At 44.3% G+C, this 20,025-nt stretch overlaps 1 protein-coding gene and 1 pseudogene across 1 annotated transcript in view; both read left to right on the forward strand.

Annotated features, from left to right (window-relative positions):
- The window catches only part of GRK7 (G protein-coupled receptor kinase 7), a 58,222-nt gene that overhangs the window by 3,888 nt on the left and 34,309 nt on the right, over positions 1-20,025 (forward strand). The window lies entirely within an intron of this gene.
- On the forward strand, positions 15,943-16,889 carry LOC102867202 (annotated as a pseudogene).

The following is a 20,025-nucleotide window of genomic DNA, read 5'->3' on the forward strand; positions in this document are numbered from 1 at the left end:
TTCTCCTCATAGGAGCTAAGAAATGTCATTACTCTTTTATCTCACTCCTTCTCTCCATTAGGTATGAAATCTCTAGTTGGTAAAGAAGTTGGAAAGGCTGAATATTGAACAGATAGTTAGCAGCTTCTGCCACAAAATGTAGAGAAAAAAGAATTTCAGGGAGGAGAGTTATCAGCTGTGTCAAACACCACTGAAGGATCACACAGTCTGTGAGATTTGTCAATTAGGAAAGCTCAGTGTCCTAAATAAGTACAATTTTCAAGAACTAGTGAGATCTACATTGTGAGTCTCATGCACTTGTGAATCTCATTCACAGTCTCCAAGGAGATTGTCCACCTTTTTTCATGGGATGTTGTTGTTGTTAGGTGTCATTGAATTGCCTGTGACTCCTGGTGACCCTATGCTCTGAACCCTGCCCTATCCTGAACCAGTCTCACTGTCTCTGGCACACTCACCCTCACTACCCCAGTCAGTGTCAATCCATCTCATCCAGAGCTTTCTCTCCTGCACTGTTCCCCTGCTCTTCTAAACACGATGTTTTTCTCTAAGGATTGATCCCTCCTGGCCACATGCCCAATGTATGTGAGGCAGAGCTTCAGAGTCCTGCCTCCAAGGAGAAGCTTAATTTGCCCCTGTCCTGGACAGACCTGTTTGTTCTCCTGGCAGTCCGTGACATGCTCAACACTCTTCCAGCACCACAGCTCAAAGGCACGGATTGCGCTTCTATCAGCCTTAGTCAACGCCCAGCTCTCTGAGGCACAGATGGCGGCATTCCGTTCGCAACCCCACACGTGACACACTGCACCTCCAGCAGCTCTGAAGTGCGTTGTGCTGCTGAGCAAGCTGCTCCATGTTTCTGGTGGCTTTGGAAGCCCCCTGGAAGTTCTAGAGATTCATATGTGGATGTTATCTATGCGTAGGAATTGAATCCATGACAATGAATGGTGGAGTTTTATGAGTGAGATCTAGGCCCAGCCTCTCTGAGGTAAGGAGAGTCAAGACATTTAGAGGGGAAGGCAGGAGACAGGATAGAAGGAATTGTTGGATGGATGATGGCGTAGCATTCTAGGACGAGGTGGTGGAGGATGCTACATGATTAAGTAATACAATCTCCCAAGCTGGAGGGGACGAAGGGCATGAGGGAAAGGAGGCAGCATCTGTCCTCTTTGGGATCTTACTGCAGAAACAAGAATGATGTGAATCCAGGTCCATCTAGACACGAAAACTAGAGTATGTGACTTTATGGTTTGAATGTGTCCTTTCAGTTATGTGAGCTAGACATTTTTCTTCATCTGATATACTTTGGGCCTGTTGCAAGAAGGGACCAGTCCTTGGAGAGAGACGTCATGCTTGGGAGGGTGGAGGGACAGCGCAGGAAAGGAAGACCCTTGATGAGATGGATTGATTCAGTGACTGGGGTAATGGGGGTAGGTGTATCGGAGACAATAAGGTTGGCTGGCATACAATAGAGCAGGGTTCAGAGCTGTTGTGCATAGGATCTGTGTGGCAACTCAATGGCACATAACAACAACGTCCCATAAACATATACTCTGTTGATCTATTGTTATATTTCTGCTTTGGTGGAGATGTAATGGATATACATTTTCTCTCTCATAAATCTCTCCCTTTCTCATTCTTCCTCTGGCCCAGCTGATTTTTCAGGCCCCTCTTCGTGCATCTTCATGAATAATTCCTTCACGTTGAACAGGGAGGGGTCCCAATAGGCAACTCAAGGCGTGTTTCCAACCAAAAGCAATTCCTACATCAGGGCTGTTCCTGGAAAAAGCAAGGAGACCCATCCCATGGTGTTTCATGGCATGAGAACATTCTCCAAAGGAAAATCAGGATGCAAAATATCAGAGTTGTTATTTGGTACCATCTAAGAGGACCTGAAGAGCTTGCTGCAGAAGGTCAAGGATTGAAGCCTTCAATATGGATTGACTGGATTGAAGCTCAACATCAGGAAAACAAGGATTCTGGGGGGACAGGTGGGGCAGGGAGAAAAAGGCAAAAATGAATGAGTGGAAATCCAATATCTCTGTAAATATTCATTAACATTAATTTTAAAAAAAGAAAACAAGTATTCTCACCACTGGACCAATTGGCAGCATCGTGATAGATGGTAAAGATATTGAGATTGTTAATAGTTTCAGTTTACTCGGTTCCACAATCAACATTCTTGGTACGAGCAGCCAAAAAAATCAAAAGGTGAATTTCACTGGGAAAGTCTGCTGTCAGAGACCTCTCCAAAGTACTGAAGAGCAATGGTGTCACTCTGGAAACTAAAGTGTGCCTGATACAGGGCATGGTCTTTGCAATTACTTTCTATGCATCAGAAAGCTGGACAATGACTAGGAATGATAGAGAATGGATATCTTTTAGCTATGGTGCTGGAGAAGAATATTGAATATACCATGGACTGCTAAGTGAACAAACAGGTTCATCCTAGAGAAGGTGAAACCAGGCTACTCCTTGGAGGCAAGGATTCAGAAGCTTTGTCTGACATACTTTGGGCATGTTAGAAGGCAGGACCAGTTCTTGGAGAGGGACCTCATGTTTGGGAGGGTGGAGGGACAGTGCAGGAGAGGAGGAGATGGATTGATTCAATGACTGCGGTAATGGGGTAGGTGTGTTGGAGACAATAAGATTGGCACAGGATATATAAGGGTTTCGGGTTATTGTATATAGGGTTGCTATGCGTCTCAATGACCCCACAGCACATAACAACAACAGATAATATAACATTATTGTGGCATGACTTTGGGTGGAGAATATAACCTCTCTGAATTCCAATCTCTCCCTACGTGAAATGCAGCTCCTAATAGGTCGAAGAGGTTAAGTTCCCCACCCAAAGTCCTGCCCCAATTATGTGATATGAACTTGGGTATGTCAGTTCCAAAGGGGGCAGTAGAAAGTCATTCGGGTGGCATTCTCGCCTTGCATGCAGGAGACCCTGTGTGGCCAATGTGCCTCACACATAGCCATCACTCCCTCACTGGTCAGTGCAGGCTCACAGGCTTTCATGTTGCCAAGATGCTGAGCCGATTTCAGTGGTGCTTCCAGACTAAAAATGGACCAGGAAGTAAAGTACAATGATCTACTTCCAAAAAACAGCCAAAGAAAACCCAATCGACCACAGCAATTTGATCCACAACCAGTCATGAGATGATGTAGTATTTCATTTCATCAGATTTGGAGTGACTCAGCCCTGTCCAAGGTGCTAAGGAACAATGATGTCCATTTAAAGACTTGGTCTTTTCAATTCCTTGCTATGCATGCATCTGAAAGTTGCACCAAGAATAAGGATAAGAGAAGAAGAATGAGTGTTCTGATGTTGGAGAAGAGTGCTGAATATTCCATGAACTTCCAAAGGCCAAATATGCCTCAGATAAAGTGCAACCAGAGTGCTCCTTGAAGGCGAACATAGTAAATCTTTGTCTCATATATCTTGGCCTGTTGTTAAGAGAGGCCAGTCCTTGGAAAAAGACATGCTTGAGAAGGGTTCTAATTTAACTGTATACAACAATATCAAGGTAGCTAAGACATCTCCTATTCTCATGCATGTTCTTTGTCTCACTGATCTTCACTTAACAAAACACAAATCAGGAAATGGACTATTCTTGGGACACACTACACACACACACACACACACACACAGAGAGAGAGAGAGAGAGAGAGAGGTATATCAAGAGAGTGACTACAATGCCTCCACGTTACAGACCTTAGGCAGATGCCTGAAAGCTAAGAGAGGATCTGGACAGATCCTCCACTACGCAGCCTACATTCTGGACTCCTGTCAAGACAATAATATCTAATCACATACCCCTTTTAAACAGTTTTCTCCCTCATCTGTTTCAATGCAGTATACATTATTTATCCCATCTTTCTCAGTCTTCCCCCAACTCTGATGTCAGTCCCATTTTACAACAGATCACAGAGTACACCTCAGGAGAGGATGAGCATTTCAGGCAATGAAAAAAATCAGTGCAAAGAACCTGTTATTTCTTGGGAAAATAACAAGAAACCAGGAAATGGGCACACAAAGCAGGAGGAAAGGCCGTTCAGATGAAGAAAGCAGAGAGGCAGACAGGGGCCACAATCGACCTACCACCACGGCCCGTGGTAAGGATACTGGGGGTTTTGCTTGAGACCTGTGGAAAGCTCTGGAAGGATTCAACCAAGAAAGTGACATGCTTAGAGTTTTGTTGTTTGGGTTGTGGGGTTTTTTTTTTAAACTTTTATTTGTCAAACTGGATCCAACTGGCACAGGAGGAGATTGCCCCGCCTCCTCCAGCAGAGCTTCTCGTGGATTCAAACTGCACGCCTTTGGGATTGCAGTGCAGCTTCTTGCCACTAGGCCACCAGAGAACCCTTCTAGAGTTTTGTTTTGAAGAGATCATTGATTGCAGCTGCAGCGAGGATAACAGATTAGAGAGGATTCCAAGGGATCTTTCCGAGGGATCTTGTTTATTTGTAATCTGCGTGAGTGAGGATAGCTTTTGGCGCGAGGGAGGGAATGCTAAGAGACAGACCACCCAAGACCACTTCCTTTTCCTTAGGTGTCTGAGATTAGGCAAGGCCGGGGAAGTCCACATGGTTTTCATAATGACTGTTTCATACAGTTATTACTGAGTGTGGTGCAAAACTGGTTTATAACAAACCAAACATAATAGTAAATCTAAAATGAGAAAGAGTAAGAGAGCAAGCACAATGGATGTGTCTGGGAGAGATTTCAGAAGAAGCCTCAATGAGAGTTTAGATATTGGGAGGCTGGGACAGCAGAAAAAAGAGAGAGAGAGAGAACCCTATGTACAAAAAAATGGAATCAAGCAAACAAATTTCTGCTTTATAAAGTCCCAGGAGCTTGAAGAGATCCCTAAGTAGGCATCAACAACACAGCAGGAGCAGGCTTACTTGTGTCTGGTCCATGGTAAAAGCATCCATCCGGTCTGACACGGATTTCTGGAATGGAATGATGAACTATTTGAGATAAGGAGGAGCCAGGCAGATGAAGAAGAGTGGTCCAGGCAAAGGGACCAGTGTTGGTCAGTTCTCAGCCAACATGATTTTCTCTCTCAGGGGACATTTGGTGATGTCTGGAGACATCTTTGGTTTCATACCTGGGGAAGGGTTACTGGTATTTAGTGGACAGAGGCCAGGGATGCTCTTGAACATCCTACAATACACAGAACAGACAGCCCTAAAATGATGTGGCCTGTGGTGTCTTTACTGCTGAGGCCAAGAAACCCTGGTCAGGTCAGGTTTGAGATAGGAGAAGATACGCTCCACAGAGCTGAGTGTCTCTGAGCCACCTGGCATGTGGAGTCTTGGGGTAGGAGGAATGACAAGGGCTACAACTGCCAGGCTGAGCAGAGACCAAATCCCATGGAGCTCCGGTAGTCAAGTGAGGGCGTTGGGACTCGATGCCAAGGATGCTGGGGAATCACTGAAGGCTTTCAAACAGGGATCTGGCAGTCAGCTTTGGAAGAGCCATCAAGAAGAGCAGTTGGAATGAGAGTAAAAGAAAGGAAATGAAGCAGGTCTGAGAATGGGGAGGGGTCAGCACATTGTCCAGTGGAGTTGTGGGGATCAGAAGAGGCCCACTGTGTGAGGCAGAACGGCGCTGACATGAATGATGACCAGATCCAAAGATCAAAGGTTGTCTCATCAATCAATTTGGTTTCATTCTGTTAGAATCTCAGAGCATCCATTCAGATCACTTGCAGCTAATGACATATGTTACTCAGGTTCACTAAATAGCAGTTTCTGCCTCACTGTGGCGAGTGTGGACAGATGCATGGCTGGTGCCATTTCTGGGTCCCCCTGGTCTATGTGCTACATCATTTACAACATTTTCTAATTGGCATAGATCCTATAGGAAGGTGGTTGCAGCCATGCCTATGTTGTTGTTGACTGCCGTGGAGTCGAGCACGACTCATAGTGACCCCATGATCAAAAGGCCTGAAGCTCTTCCACAACCATCGCCATTTATCAAAGTTCACAGAGTTTCCAGAGGCATGCTGTTTAGGAAGTGGATGCCACTCCGGCTTCCAAAGCCATAACCCTGGACAAATAAGGCTTCTTCTCCAATGATCCCTGGTTAGTACCAGTGCCTCCTGCCGGTGATGAAAAGATTAACAGGGTAGTTAAGTGCCTAAGCAAAGGGCCAGCCACTAAGTAGACCCTCAAAGGATTGCTGTGGTTAATCTGCCAGAAGCCTAGCACCAGACTTTCAATCACACTCCCCCGCTGCTTTTCAGGGTGACCTCTGCAGGCTTTGTTCAGGGTGCTTTGTTCTCTGAAAAGCGCAGCAAGGCAGCCTGGACCCCATCCCCACAGTCAGAGGGACAGTGGAAGAAGGCACAGCTCTTCCATACAACGTTGGGGGTGGGGGGGAATGGCACACCCAGTTGCCTTGTTTCCTTGCAGCCCCATGGAGTTTTCGTTTGTAACTTTATTTTGAGCCTCTCGGAGGCACTGTAAAAAACAACAGGTCCATTACTGACTGCAAGATACGTTCACTCAGCATCAACATACACAAGAGCCTCAGGCTAGCCTGAAAGAATCTTAACTGTTGGGCTCTGTTCATCTGATGGCTCTGTTCATCCGATGGGGTCTTCGAGGCTTCTGGGTTTTCCTTTTTGCGTGGCTGTCCCTCCTTAACCACCTGAGCTTGGTGCTGTCAGCACTGGAGTGGGGGAGGGGAGCAGCAAGAGTAACCAACTTCTGGTTTAAGTTGTAGTCGGTTCCCACCACCACGGATTTCAAGGCAATAGAATTTGAGCACAGGCACTGCCCCACCTGTCAGCAGACGCGCCTCTCTTCCTGTCTAGCCACCACCTTCAGGTGCCTTTCGTGCTGTGGCACCTCTGAATGTCATCCACAGCTCTCCCAGGATCCCTCAGTAGGTGTCTCTGCCTACAATGCTGGAAGAAGGGGGTCTTACCTGCTTAATAGAAACTTCTCAGCTCTCAGTGGCTGTCAAGTGGCACCCAGGGCACATATCTTACCTCTAACGGTGATAAGACCCACTGACACCTGTGCCCTGTACCAGGCATCTGAGACGCACTAAGTCATTCCTACGGCTTCACAGTCCTGTGAGGTAAAGGCTGTGAGGCTCAGAAAAGCTGGGGTGGGGTCACCAGCTCCTGAGTGGGAGAGATGGGATCTGAATGCAACCTTGGGGCGCCAGTGGCAGAGCATTTCACCCCAAACCGTATAGCTAGGAACCCACGCCTCTTTTGGATCCCCCGGTGGAAGAGAAGGGGAGTGGTCGGGTCTCCTCCCAGGGCTGTAGGGAGACCAGGAGACCAGTCTCCGGTGAGTCTTCCACCCCGCCCAGACAGAGCTGAAGGGAAAGGACCCAGGTGCCCGGCCGAGGAGCAAAGAGCAGGCCCCGCTGCGGTCTGTGCACCAGAGAGGAGCTTCGGAGCTCAGTCCCCCGGGCTCCCAAGGCCGCATTCCTGCAAGGTCTGTAAAGGCCACCGCTTAAAGGCGCAAAGGAGCAGCTGGGAACGAGAACAAAGCGGCCAGGCCCCCCTCGGAGGAAGGAAGGAGCAAGCCCCAGGAAACAGCTGATAGCGCTAAGCTCAGCTTGTTTTTTTTTACTCTGCTCAACAGTTCTCCTGCCACGGCAAACAAAAGATGTACATTCTGATTCCCTCTTGTGTTTGGATTGTGTTGTGTTGGATCTCGTTTGTGATGAGCTGGGGGGGGGGTCAGGGGCGCTTGCTGACCCTGCTTGGCAGCTTGCAAAAGCCAGTTAACCTCGAGTCCATTCTGTCGCTTGCTTCCCAGCCGGCCACCAACCTGGCCTGTAGCCCCAAGTGGGCATTTCATTAAACGACCCCAGGCATTTTAACCCGCCAGCTTTTCAGAGCTAGTGAGAGCTGGGCATTTACCTGTGGCTTTGACCTTTAAGCACACACAAACGTCCTTATAGACTTGGCCAACTAATAAAATGCAAATCGGACGGCCATGCAGCAGCTTGAAGGAAAGATCACCCCTGTCCTCGTCACTGCCCACTGTCGTCTACAGCCAGTTCTGCATTCTGGGCTCAGAATCCATCCAACCTGCCACTACCCTTTGTAACCGCAGGAGTTAAAACCGAGCTGAACCGGCAAGAACTGAGTTTGGTTGGACCCTGCCCCATGCTGCTGGGTGAGCGGTCTCTCCTCCCACCCACTCTGAGGGGACAGCTCACAGGCAGAAGACAAATGGACTAAAGGGGAGGCAATTAATGTTTTCAGCTGGAGGCCGCGCTGGAATGTGGGTGCTTAAATTCTGGTGAGAGCTCTGGCTCCATTCTTCTCATTGAAACATGTCCAAGGAGGTGGCGCCCTTCAGAATTCCATGACATTTTCTGTTGGGAGGGCCAGAGGTAAATGTAGTCCTAGAGATTCTTGGAATGATCCTAAGGCTATTCTGCCTGCTGTCCTGTTCTCTTTCTACTACAGCAGGGTTCGGGGTGCTCCAAAGGGGATGTGCTAAGTCTTCATTTATTTTGTTAATTTTAAGTTGCCAATCACGGTTGGCTTCTTAGTTCCCCCCTCCCAGAAGCCTCTGATGCCTGCCCAGATAACTGCCTAGTGACCAGATTCAGGCAAAGAAAGTGGGGCGGGAAGAGAAAGGGGGGAGAAGGAAGCAGCTTGAGCAAGAACAGATTAAGGAGTCAGTACTTGGCTTGTGGAGAGGGGGAGGGGAGGAACTAGTTGTTGTTGTTGTTGTTAGGTTTTTTCTTAGGTGCTGCCAAGTCAAGTACTATTCATAGTCACACTATGAACAAAAGATCTGAACCCTATTCTATCCTTATCCTTCCTGACTCACAAGAGCCCTTTCCAGTAGTCACCATGTCAATCTGCCTAGTTGAAGGCCTCTATATTGTTGCTGCTGCTATGTGCCTTGGAGTTGCCTGCGACTCATAGTGACCCTATGTACAACAGCCCTAAACCCTGCTCTATGTTGTGCCAATCTTACTATCTCTGACACACCCACTCCCATTACCCCAGTCACTGAATCAAATCATCTCATCGAGGGTCTTCCTCTCCTACTCTGTCCCTCCACCCTCCCAAGCATGATGTCCCTCTTGAAGGACTGGTCCTGCCTTGTAATATAGAATTTCAGATGAAGCTTCGAAATTCTTGCCTCCAGGGAGCAACCTAGTTTCACCCTCTCCAGGACAAACCTGTTTGTTCTCCTAGCAGTCCATGGTATATTCAGTACTCTTCCCCAGAAACGCAGCGCAGAGGCATCAATTCTCCTACTATCATGCCCAGTCAATGTCCAGCTCTCTGATGCATAGCAAGTGATTGCACAGACCATGGCCTATATCAGGTGCACCTTAGTCTCCAGACTGACATGGCTGCTCCTCAGTAGGGTCTATACAGCAAGAGGAAAAAATTTTCTGAAAGAAACATGGAGTGGTATGAAAAAGCTAAAAAAGTGTTATGGTAAGTTCTGACTCAAAATATATGTACAGCAGGAGAAAATACTCTTAATGTATGTTCCAGTCCATTGTTGCACATACTCATCAATTAAAGGTCTTCTATTTTCCCACTGGACTTTCTACTTCCTGAATCATGATCTACTTCTCTAGGAACTGGCCCCTGCTGATGACTTAACCGAAGTGTGGGAGTTATGGCTTTGCCTTCTTTGCTGCTAAGGGCCATTCTGGCTGCACTTCTTCGAAGACTGGTCTGTTTGTTCTTTTGGCAGTCTGTGGTATATTCAAAACTCTTCCCTAACACAACAACCCAATGGCATAATTTCTTCACTCTTCTTTATTCATTGCTTTATCTTTTACATGCATTTGAAGCAACTGAAAATACTGTGACTTGGACTAGGTGCACCTCAAGTCTTTCCACATACCTTCTTGCTCATTAGAACTTTGAGAAAGCCTTCAGCAGTGCCCAGTGAAATATCACATTCTTGACAGCTGTTTCCAACCGGTAGTAATCATGGATTCAAGGAAAAGGAAATCAGGAAATCCTTGACAACTTCAGTCTTTTCTGCATTTATCATGAGATTGCCTATTGGTCCAGTTAAGGGATTTTTGTTTGAGGTGTACTGAGGCTTTTCTTTGATCTTCTTCATTAAGAGCTTCATATCTTCTTTGTTCACTTTTAGCAAGCTAAACTATGTTATAAGGCAAGATGTTGTGGATGAGTCATCCTCCTCCACTCCTGAAGACACATTCTTCTTCATATAATCAATTTCTCAGCATGGTGGTGGTGGTGTTGATTACCTTTGAGTCAAGCATGATTCGTAGCAACCCTATGAACAAAAGGCTCGAAACTTCTCTACAACTATAGACATTTATCGAAGTTCATAGAGTTTCCAGAGGCATGTTATTTTAGGAAGTGGATGTCACTCCTGCTTCCAAACCTTTCATAGTGTGTTATTGTTTTTATATGCCATTGAGTCACTTGCGATGTATAGCGACCCTATGTACAGCAGCTCTGAACCCTTCCCTGTCCTGAGCCAGTCTCACTAACTCCAACATACCAACCATGATCACTCCACTTACTATATCAATCCATCTCATCCAGGGTCTCCCTCTCCTGTGCTGTCTGTCCACCCTTCCAAGCATAATGTCCTTCTCCAAGGACCAATCTCTCCTGGACACGTGCCCAAAGTAAGTAAGGCACAGTTTCAAAATCCTAGCCTCCAAGGAAAGACTTGGTTTCACCCTCTCCAAGACAAACCTATTTGTTTTCTTGGTAGTCCATGGCATGTTCAAGACTTTTCCAGCACAACTCGAAGGCATCTATTCTTCTTTTGTCATCCTTAGTCATTGTCCAACTCTCTGAAGCATAATAAGTGAGAAGACCATGGCCTGGATTAGGCACACCTTTGTATCTAGACTAACATCGTTGCTCTTCAGCCCTTTGGAGAGATCCATGACAGCAGATTTTCCCAATGCAATTAATTTTTTTATTTCCTGACTGCTAGGCATTTGACTGTGTGGATCATAACAAACTGTGGCTGACTCTGAGAAGAATGGGAATCCCAGAACATTTAATTGTGCTAATGCGAAACCTATACTTGGACCAAGAGGCAGTTGTCAGAACAGAGCAGGGCAACACTGCATGGTTCAAAATTGAGAGGGGTATACGCCAGGGATGTGTCCTATCTCCATACCTTTTTCAACCTGTATGCAGAGCAGATTATCCGAGAGGCTGGGCTCTATCAGGAGAAGCGTGGTGTTAGGATTGGTGGAAGATCTATCAACAATCTGCGTTATGCAGATGACACAACCCTGCTTGCTGAAACTGAGGAGGACCTCATGCACTTACTGCAGAGGGTCAAAGACTGCAGCCTTCATTCAGTATGAACTGAGGCTCGGTGTCAAGAAGACAAAGATTCTCACCACTGGACCAATCGGTAGCATCAGGATGGATGGCGAGGAGATTGAGATTGTTCACAGCTTCAGTTTGCTTGGCTCCACGGTCAACACTCTTGGCACCAGCAGCCAGGAAATAAAAAAACGTATTGCGATGGGAAAGTCTGCTGTTAGGGACCTCTCTAAAATACTCAAGAGCAACATTGTCTTTCTGGAGACCAAGGTGCGTCTGATACAGGCCATGGTCTTTGCAATCACTTGTTATGCATCAGAGAGTTGGACAATGACTAGGGAGGATAGAAGGAGAATTGACGCCTTTGAGCTGTGGTGCTGGAGAAGAGTATTGAATGTTCCATGGACTGCCAAGAAAACAAACAGATCCATCCTAGAGAGGGTTAAACCAGGCTGCTCCTTGGAGGCAAGGATTCTGGGGCTTCGTCTGACATACTTTGGACATGTTGTAAGGAGGTCCTTGGAGAGGGACATCATGCTTGGTAAGGTAGAGGGACAGCGCAGGAGGGGAAGACCCTCTATGAGGTGGATTGATTCAGTGGATTACTAGGGTAATTGGGATGGGTGTGTCAGGGGCAATGTGATTGGCACAGGATAGAGCAGGGTTTAGGGCTCTTGTACATAGGGTCTCTATGAGTCACAAACGACTCAACGGCACATAACAACAACAACAACAGTGTTAAGAGTGTTGATTGTGGATCCAAGCAAGCTGTAATGATTAACAACATCAATCTTTTCATCTAATATGGTGCTGCCAATTGGCCCAGTGGTGAGAATCTTTGTCTTCTTGATGTTGAGCTTCAATCCATATTGAAGACTATAGTCCTTGACTATTTACAGCAAGCGCTTCTGGTCTTCCTCAACTTCAGCAAGCAAGGCTCTGTCATCTACATATTATAGGTGGTTAATGAGTCTTCCTCCAGTCCTGATGACACACTCCTCCTCAAAAAGCCCTGCTTCCCAAATGATCTGTTCTGCATAAAGATTGAAAAGGTACAAGGACAGGATGCATCCCTGATGCACTCCTTTCCTGATTTTGAACCATGCGTGTTTCCTTGCTCTGTTCTGAGGACTGCTTCTTGCTCCAAATATAAGCTTTGTATAAGCACAATCAAGTGTTCTGAGATTCTCATTTTCCTCAAGGTTAGCCACAATTTATTGCGATCCACACAATCAAATGACTTTGTATAGTCAATGAAACACAGATAGATATTATTCTGGTAGTCTCTGCTTTCTGCCAAGATCCATCTGACACTGGCAATAATGTCCCTAGTGCCACGACCTCTTCTAAACCCAGCCTGTATTTCTGGTAGTTCTCTGACAATGTACTGTTCCAGTCATTTCTGGACAATCTTCAGCATGATTTTGCTAGTATGTGGTATTAGTGATAATGTTCAATAATTTCCACACTCTGTTGGGTAATCTTTTTTTTTTGAATGGGAATAAATATGGATCTCTTTCAATCAGTTGGCCATGTAGATGTCCTCCAGATTTCTTGGCACAACTTGGTGAGCACATGCAGGTCAGCATCTGTTTGCTGAAATACATCAATTGGTCTTCCATCCATTCCTGGGGCTGTATTTTTTTGCCAAGTCCTTCAGAGCAGACTGCACTTCCTCCTTCCTCACCAATGCCTCATGCTTATATGTTGTTTCTTGAAATTCTTCTGTGTCAACCAATTCTTTTTGGTACAATGGCTCTGTATACATCATCTGCTTTTAATGCTTCTGGAATCACTCAATATCCTGCTCATAGCATCCTTAAGCATTGCAACTTGTGGCTTGAATTTCTTATTCTTTTCTTTCAGCTTAGGAAATGCTGAATGAGTTCAGCCCTTTTGATTTTCTGACTCCACCTCCTTGCAAATTTCATTATTATATTTTGCCTATATTGAATAAGTCTTCTTTCCCTGATTTTTAACTACGTAGTGTCCCCTTATTTCATTTGAACAGTAATTTCTTTTTCTTGGCCCAAGCTGTGGTATTTTTTTAAATATGACATTTATTTATTGAGCCCTTTTCTTTTTTATATTCCTTTTTTAAAAAATTATTATACTCGTTTATTGGAAGAATCTAGTGTGAAAAACAATGTATTCGATTTTGGCGTTTTTATTAAATTTTATTAATTTTAATGAACATTTACAGAGATTTTGGGTTTCCATTCATTCATTGTTGCACTATTTTCTCTACCCTCCCCCTCAATTTGTTCCTCTTTTTTTCCGCCATTGAAAGTCTGTTTTAATTGTCCCATTGCCACAGTGCTTGTCAAAGCCAGTTCTGATTAATCTCCTTTGTCAGTGTGTCCTTTGTCATTCCCTATCACTCCTCCCTGAGAGAGACTTCACCCTGATTCATAAGGAAAAGGGAACAGCGTATTCTCTCAGCTACTTCCTGCTGAAAAGGGACGCTGTAGGTTGAAAAACAATGTATTAGATTTTGTAACAGAACAATCATTTCTTGATCTGTGTACAGGTTCCCCATGAGCACAACTAATGTTCTGAAATTAAAATTCTTCTAAATAGTATCCTTAGCATAAAATCAACAGAGTCAAATACTTTTGAATAGTCAATAAACACACAAGTAAACATCTTTCTGGGATTCTCTGCTTTTAGCCAGGATTCATCTTATATGAGCAGTGATACCCCTCCATTGCATAAGAATGCATTCATGCAAAGGAATACGTATATACCATTTCATTTAGATGATATCCAAGATAAACTTCTAAGGTATTAGATCAGAAAGGAGTTCCCTGGCAGCAAGAAGGTGATTTGTCCAGAAGGGGTCCTATGAAACCTGAACGGATAAAAATTGTCTTCAGCACGTTGGAGGAGTGTTGGTTCAAATCCGTCCACTAGCTGCTCTGCAAGAGAAAATGGGCAAGCTCGTCCCAGGCGATTTACAGCCTCCTGAAAACCTGCTGTTGATCAGCTCTGAGTAGGTCGTGATGCGCTAGCATGCACTGAGTTTTTAGATGAGCAGTGTACTACGTTTTGAATACACCTGTCCTTTTGAGAGTGGAAATGAAGCTGTCTCCTCTCATTATGATTTCCAGCCTCCAAAATCCAATCCAGAGCTCAAAACTTAGTCATGTGACTCGTAGGCATCTTCCACCCAGCTTCTGGGGTTGTAAATCATAATGAGAAGAGACTGCCTGTTTTTCTCCAGCAGAGCTGCTGATGGATTTGAACCATAGCCTTTTCGTTAGCAGCCAAAATGCAATGGCCTTGCCTGTGGAGGGCTGAAATTGGCTCTGGTGCAGTGGGTTTGGCTTGGTTAGGTGATTTTGTTTACCTTATTTAGGTAATTTTGGCATAAGCCTGTTCAATCATCAAGATTCATCTAACTAAATACCTGAGATCTGTGCACCTGATTGTATGTTATGTGTTGATGTTGTTATGTGCCATCAAGTTGCTTGTGACTCATAGTGACCCAATGTACAACATCCCTGAAACGTGCTCTATCCTGTGCCAACATTATGTTATAGATGAATTAAAATTATTGTTGTTGATGTTGTTAAGTGCTGTTGAATCACCTGTGACCTATAGCGACCCTGTGGACAGGAGCTCTGAAGCCTGCCCTGTCCTGAGCCAGTCTCACTGACTCCAACACTCTGACACCCATTACCCTAATGACTGTATCAATCCATCTCATCCTGGGTCTCCCTCTCCTGGGCTGTCCCTTCCAAGGACCAGTCCCTCTTGGCCATACACTCAAAGTATGTGAGGCAGAGCTCCAAAATCCTAGCATATGCAAATATGAAAAGTTCAATAGAAAGAGATAACCTTTAGATCTGGGTTAACTGGTAGTTTAGTGGTAAGCGGTTATGCTGCTATGTGAAGGTAGGTGGTTTGAATCCACCAGCTGCTCTGAGGGAGAAAGATAGACAATCTCCTCCCACACAATTTTCTGCCTCTGAAAACCTGCTGGAAGGTCAGTTACGCGTCAGTTCCGACTATGGGTTGTTTCCAACTATGGGTCGGTTCTGACTCAACAGTACTTATTAACAACAGCAATCAATTCACAGGAAACACTAAGAATAGGGGGAAACAATGTGTTAAACGACTCCACAGAAAGACAGTAAAAAAAAATCTATGGGAAGTTTTTCAACAAAAAATATGAAGATTGTTCTTGTTAGGTCCCATTGAGTCGAGCACAACTCATAGTGATCCTGTGAACAAAAGATCTGAACCCTGTTCTTTCCTGCGCCATCCTCACACTTCCTGACACACAAGAGCCCATTGCAGCAGTCACCGTGTCAATCCACCTGGTTGAGGGTCTTCCTCTCCTTTGGCAACTTTCCACCCTTCCCAGCATCATGTCCTTCTCCAAGGAGTAGTCTCTAGCAACATGTCCAAAGTATGTGAGGTGAGGCCTCATCATCCTTACCTCCAAAGAACATACCGGCTACATCCTCACCAACGACATGTGAAAATATGAAGGAGGAATGCAGATTTTAAAAGATATTTTAGACATAGTCAAGGACATGATAAAGAAATGTGCTGTTTAAAATATACTGGTTTTTCCCGGCATGGGCAGGACCTACCCAGCCTGCTTCCTGTAACGAGTGGGCCAAGCTGGTTCCTCTTTGCAATGGAGACGGTCACTTCTTCAGATAGCTCCCTAGCTCTGGAAAGTGAACATCCTCAAGAGACCCCAGAATCAAACAACAGCATGTATACTTCCTCCATGAAGTCTCATTGCTCCTCTGACCTGATTCCCACATGCTCCAAATTGGTTGTATTTGATACATTCCTGCAGGTGAAGAAAGCTTTCTTTGCCTTGGTGACTAATGGTGTATGAGCCGCCCCTTTGTGGGTATGCTGACTGTCACAAACTTCATCAACATCCTGCACTGCTACCATAAATCAGCCTTGGTACAGATCTATGAACTAGAAGGACATAAGATAGAAACTTGGAGAAAAGTGTACCTACTGGAATCCTTTAAACCACTCATCTGCATTTCTCCCAGTGCCAGCTTGTGAAGTTCCAAACAAGATCCACAGGCTGCCAGTTATTGATCCAGAATCAGACAACACATTGTATATCCTCACCCCCAGGTGTATCCTCAAGTTCCTCAGATTAGTTATCACTGAGTCCCCCAAGCCAGTGTTCATGTCTAAATCTCTAGAAGAGAGCCAGATTGACACCCGTGTCAACATCACTATGGTCTATACTACCAGCCCTGTCTATGTGGCTCTGGGCATCCTTGTACAGCACCGAGTTTCTGCCCTGCGAGTGGTGGACGAGAAAGGGCATGTGGTGGACATTGCCTCCAAGTTTGAGGTTATTAATCTGGCAGCAGAAAAGATTTACAACAACCTTGATATGTCTGTGACCAAAGCCCTGCAACACCGATCACTATTTTGAGGGTGTCCTCAAGTGCTGTCTATGTGAGACTCTGGAGACTATCATCAATAGACTGGTAGAGGCAGCGGTTCATTGACTTGTGGTGGTGGATGATGGATGATGTGGTCAAGGGAACTGTATCTCTCTCCAACATCCTGCAGGCCCTGGTACTTACAGGTAGAGAGAAGTAGTCCTGAGCTGAGGAAAGGACTCAGACAGCACTGGGAAATCTGTTCCACTCGCTGTCTGCCAACAGCTCTAGAATCACACATGACACTGTGGGAGAATTGTGATTTTGTGCTCAGCTCAGGAACAACCCTCTCCCCAACTCATCTTCTACCTGGGTGCCAGGGGCCTTGGAGAAGAAAGGAAGATAGATTGTTAGCTGCCTTAACCCTCACAGATATGCTTGAGAAAACTTTCGTCCAGCCCACCACAGCCATCCTCGTTTTAGACATCACCCTCTTCTTAGGTCAATTGTGAGCTCTCTGCTTTTCCTCAGGCAGATTCTGATCTCTGAGAGATCACTAGACCTCACCTTGCCTTTAATTCTAGCCCTACCTCTTATTTCATCTGAAGATTAAGCATGACAAAAGTCTTTATTTTTATTAGTCCTGTTTTATGCTGTGTGTAGGAGGCTGAGTCCAGTTGGTGACATTTTTTCCCATAATGGGAGTGCAGAGGACTGTGGTGTGGAGGCCTTTGGGTTCCTGTACTGTTTTTGTATGAAAGCTGACAGAGGATGAAGTGGTTAGCTGATGTTACTGTTTTTCACAGCAAACCTAATTAAAATGACAGGAACTTTAAAAAAAAGATACAATTTTTAAAACGTTACAGAATAATTGGGAAAACGTGCACACATGTATAGATAATAAATCTTTTTCAGAAATACACTGGTGTTGTGGTACCTTTTTTTTTAAAAGAAGTTACTTATCTTTTAGAAATAGATCACGAAATACAAATGAGACTATGTCTATAATAACCTGGGGCAGAAGAATGAATACAAGTGTAGATAAAACAAGATTGGCTGTGAATTGATCATGCTGCAGTAGACTATGAAACATCTTAGATTGATATTCTAGATTCTCTTCTATTTTATTTTATTCTTTTTCTATGTGTACCATCAAATTGGATCTGACTGGTACAGGAGGATATTGTCCCTCCTTCTCCAGTAGAGCATCTGGTGGGCTCTCTTCTTTTGTGTCTGTTTGAGATTTCCCATAGCAATTTGTTGTTGTTACGTGCTAGCAAGTCACCTGTGACTCATAGTGCCTCTATGCACAATAGCTCTGAACCCTGCCCTACAAACCTACCCCCATTACCCCAGTTACTATGTCAATCCATCTTATCTAGGTCTTCTCCTCCTTCTAAGCATGATGGCTTTCTCCGAGGAATGGTCCCTCCTGGCCACATGATCAAAGTATATGAGACAGAGGTTCAAAATCTTTGCCTCCAAGGAGTAGCCTGGCTTCACTCTTTCCAGGACAGACCTGTTTATTCTCTTGCCAATCCAAGTTCAAATCTCTTCTCCACCACCACAACTCAAAAGGAGTTGATTCTTTTGTCATCCTTATTTTCCAATTAGTAATCGAGAAGACTAAGGAACACCTTAGTCTCTAGATTGACATCAATGCTCTTTAAGGACCTGATAGCAGATTTTTTCTGATTTAAAAAAATAAATTAAAAAGTTAAAATAAAAAAATAAAGGAAGACAGTCAGGCCAAAGAAATCAAAGAGATGGAAAATTGAAAGAAAGAATAAGAATCGTAAAGAGCAAATTCAAGATTTCCAAAAAGAAAGAAGAAAAAATTGAAATAACACAATGATTAAAAGAAATAATATGAGACAGTCTCTGGATTCTGAATTGAAGAGTCAGCCTGTTTGAAACTTCCATAGTATCAGTGTACTAGGTCATAAACCTTATTCACCTTCCTATATTCCCTTGACTGGCTAAATCCCTTACAATCCTAGACAACCAATAATCCACTTTGTCTACAGATTTACCTCTCTCAAAGTTTCATACTAATGGAATTATGTTACATGTGGTCTCTATAGACAACTTGTGTTACTTAATGTTCTCAAGGTCCATCTGTTGTAGCATCTTATCAGTACTTCTTCATTCCTTTACACTGATGAACAGTACTCCCTTGTGTTCTATTATTTTAAATAACATTTTACTAAACTCATATCTGTTATCTATATATTCACCTATCCATCCTTATTTCCAACCATTAATCCATCTTTTATGTCTTTTTAAAGTACATTTTACATCTTTAATAAGCAAAAATGCCATCCACTTCCTAAGCAATACGCCTCTGGAAACTCTATGAATGTAGAGAAACAACAATAGTTGTAGACCAGGGTTCAGGTCTTTCGTTCATAGAGTTGCTATGAATCGTGCTTGATTCGATGGCACTTAATAACAACAACATATCTTTACTAAATTTCCTGGTAAACTCACTTCCTTTTCCCCCCTAACTTCACCATTCTCCATTTGGGAATCTTTTAAACAAAGCTCAGGTCATAAGAGCCTCAATTGGTGAAAAGGAGGTTAGGAGATGGAATATTTAGCTTTCTGGTCTCTTTGCAGTGGGAAGAAAAGAAAAGGGCATCTTGACACAGATTTTGCCTCCTTACAACACAGGCTTTCTTAGTCTCACTCATATTTCACCTGCAACTTTCCTTCTCACCATTGTATCCTGTAGATCCTGTATTCCAGGGATATCAAATTCCTTAAATGCCCTGAAGTTCCTTTGTCTCTTGCACCTCCCGTTGCAGACCGAGGGTCCCAAAGAATAGAATAATTTTATAATAAAGAGACAAACAGCCAGGAAATGAGATAGAGCAGAGAGCGTAAAACAGGGGGTCAGCAGTTCTCGACTGAAGACCTCGAGCCACGCTTCTCTGAGTATTTATATAGAATCACAAGGAAGTACAAAACAAAGGATACTGGTGAAATCTTTTACAGATAAGGCCAAGTTCCTCTTTATGTTAATCTCAAGAGGGAGAGATTTATTTGATAAAAACTGAGAACAATGTTGACTCCTAAGGAATGCCGCAGTGTCACAAGGTGACCTCCTAAGGAATGCCCCAGTGTCACAAGGTGACCTCCTAAGGAATGCCCCAGTGTCACAAGGTGACCTCCTAAGGAATGCCCCAGTGTCACAAGGTGACCTTCAGCTTGTATTAAGCCTCCCTCATTTCCCGATACAGCATTTGGTCTACTATTATTAAATTTGATATTCGGCTTCCCTCATTTCCCCCTCTTTTGTTTAAATCATAATTTTGTGATCATCAAGATGAGTATAATTGTTCTCCTTCAGGATT

Source organism: Elephantulus edwardii, unplaced genomic scaffold, assembly GCF_000299155.1.
Source record: "Elephantulus edwardii isolate Elephantulus edwardi_28Jun2011 unplaced genomic scaffold, EleEdw1.0 scaffold00158, whole genome shotgun sequence".
NCBI classification, from domain to species: Eukaryota; Metazoa; Chordata; class Mammalia; order Macroscelidea; family Macroscelididae; genus Elephantulus; species Elephantulus edwardii.